Consider the following 2,500-nt stretch of genomic DNA (forward strand, 5'->3'; position numbering starts at 1 on the left):
TTGCAACGTTGGCTGGGGGCGTTGCAACGGAGGCAGGTCGCGTTGCCACGGTTGCTGGTGACGTTGCAACGGAGGCAGGGCGCGTTGCAACGTTGGCTGGGAGCGTTGCAACGGATGCTGGTGACGTTGCAACGGAGGCAGGGCGCGTTGCAACGTTGGCTGGGGGCGTCGCAACGGAGGCAGGTCGCGTTGCCACGGTTGCTGGTGACGTTGCAACGGAGGCAGGGCGCGTTGCAACGTTGGCTGGGCGCGTTGCAACGTTGGCTGGGGGCAGTGCAACGGATGCTAGGGTCGGTGCAACGTTGGCCGTGCGCGTTGCAACAGAGGCAGGGCGCGTTGCAACGGATGCTGGTGACGTTGCAACGGAGGCAGGGCGCGTTGCAACGTTGGCTGGGAGCGTTGCAACGGAGGCAGGGCGCGTTGCAACGTTGGCTGGGCGCGTTGCAACGGAGGCAGGGGACGGTGCAACGTTGGCTGGGCGCGTTGCAACGGAGGCAAGGTGCGTTGCAACGGATGCTGGGTTAGGTGCATCGTTGGCTGGTTTCGTTGCAACGGAGGCACCTGCCGTTGCAACGATGGCTCGGAGCGTTGCAACGGAGGAGCCAAATTTTCATATCTCATAATTGGCTCGTGCATTTTTTCTAAAATTTTGAGGGAACCTTGGTAATATTATGTGAAGGCTGCACAAAAAAATCCAGGTCAAAAATCGCACGTTTGCTCCGTTTTTCATTTTTTTTGAATTTCCGGCTTTCCGGGCGGTAAAAAAATCGGCAAAAAAAATCGGCACGGTGTAAATTCACCAAATTTGGGGGATGGAAAGATCTTATTTTTCTAGAGGTTGTTGCAAAAAACGGCGTCAAAATTAGACCTCTAGAGCACTTTCCTTGAGTATGTCTCCTCACGGAAAAGGACGTCTACCCGTGGCACTTTGGTAATGGCTCGGCAGCCTATTATAGGGGGGAGGGGTGTCGTGATGCTGAAACTCGAGTTGCCCAAAGGCTTGCTGGGCGCAATGCCAGCAAGATGCACGTTGCCTTGCCATCCCCTAGGCACACTAGCAAGCACGTTGTGGTTGTGGTGTGCCGCCGGGCTCCCCCGCCCCCCACGGAGGCACCCGCCGTTGCAACGATGGCTCGGAGCGTTGCAACGGAGGAGCCAAATTTTCATATCTCAGAATTGGCTCGTGCATTTTTCGTGAAATTTTGAGGGAACCTTGGTAATATTATGTGAAGGCTGCACAAAAAAATCCAGGTCAAAAATCGCATGTTTGCTCCGTTTTTCATTTTTTTTGAATTTCCGGCATTCCGGGCGGTAAAAAAATCGTCAAAAAAAATCGGCACGGTGTAAATTCACCAAATTTGGAGGATGGAAAGATCTTATTTTTCTAGAGGTTGTTGCAAAAAACGGCGTCAAAATTAGACCTCTAGAGCACTTTCCTTGAGTATGTCTCCTCACGGAAAAGGACGTCTACCCGTGGCACTTTGGTAATGGCTCGGCAGCCTATTATAGGGGGGAGGGGTGTCGTGATGCTGAAACTCGAGTTGCCCAAAGGCTTGCTGGGCGCAATGCCAGCAAGATGCACGTTGCCTTGCCATCCCCTAGGCACACTAGCAAGCACGTTGTGGTTGTGGTGTGCCGCCGGGCTCCCCCGCCCCCCACGGAGGCACCCGCCGTTGCAACGATGGCTCGGAGCGTTGCAACGGAGGAGCCAAATTTTCATATCTCAGAATTGGCTCGTGCATTTTTCGTGAAATTTTGAGGGAACCTTGGTAATATTATGTGAAGGCTGCACAAAAAAATCCAGGTCAAAAATCGCATGTTTGCTCCGTTTTTCATTTTTTTTGAATTTCCGGCATTCCGGGCGGTAAAAAAATCGTCAAAAAAAATCGGCACGGTGTAAATTCACCAAATTTGGAGGATGGAAAGATCTTATTTTTCTAGAGGTTGTTGCAAAAAACGGCGTCAAAATTCGACCTCTAGAGCACTTTCCTTTAGTATGTCTCCTCACGGAAAAGGACGTCTACCCGTGGCACTTTGGTAATGGCTCGGCAGCCTATTATAGGGGGGAGGGGTGTCGTGATGCTGAAACTCGAGTTGCCCAAAGGCTTGCTGGGCGCAATGCCAGCAAGATGCACGTTGCCTTGCCATCCCCTAGGCACACTAGCAAGCACGTTGTGGTTGTGGTGTGCCGCCGGGCTCCCCCGCCCCCCACGGAGGCACCCGCCGTTGCAACGATGGCTCGGAGCGTTGCAACGGAGGAGCCAAATTTTCATATCTCAGAATTGGCTCGTGCATTTTTCGTGAAATTTTGAGGGAACCTTGGTAATATTATGTGAAGGCTGCACAAAAAAATCCAGGTCAAAAATCGCAGGTTTTCTCCGTTTTTCATTTTTTTTGAATTTCCGGCATTCCGGGCGGTAAAAAAATCGTCAAAAAAAATCGGCACGGTGTAAATTCACCAAATTTGGAGGATGGAAAGTTCTTATTTTTCTAGAGGTTT

This window comes from Arachis ipaensis, chromosome B7, assembly GCF_059453495.1.
Source record: "Arachis ipaensis isolate K30076 ecotype BB chromosome B7, ASM5945349v1, whole genome shotgun sequence".
NCBI lineage: Eukaryota > Viridiplantae > Streptophyta > Magnoliopsida > Fabales > Fabaceae > Arachis > Arachis ipaensis.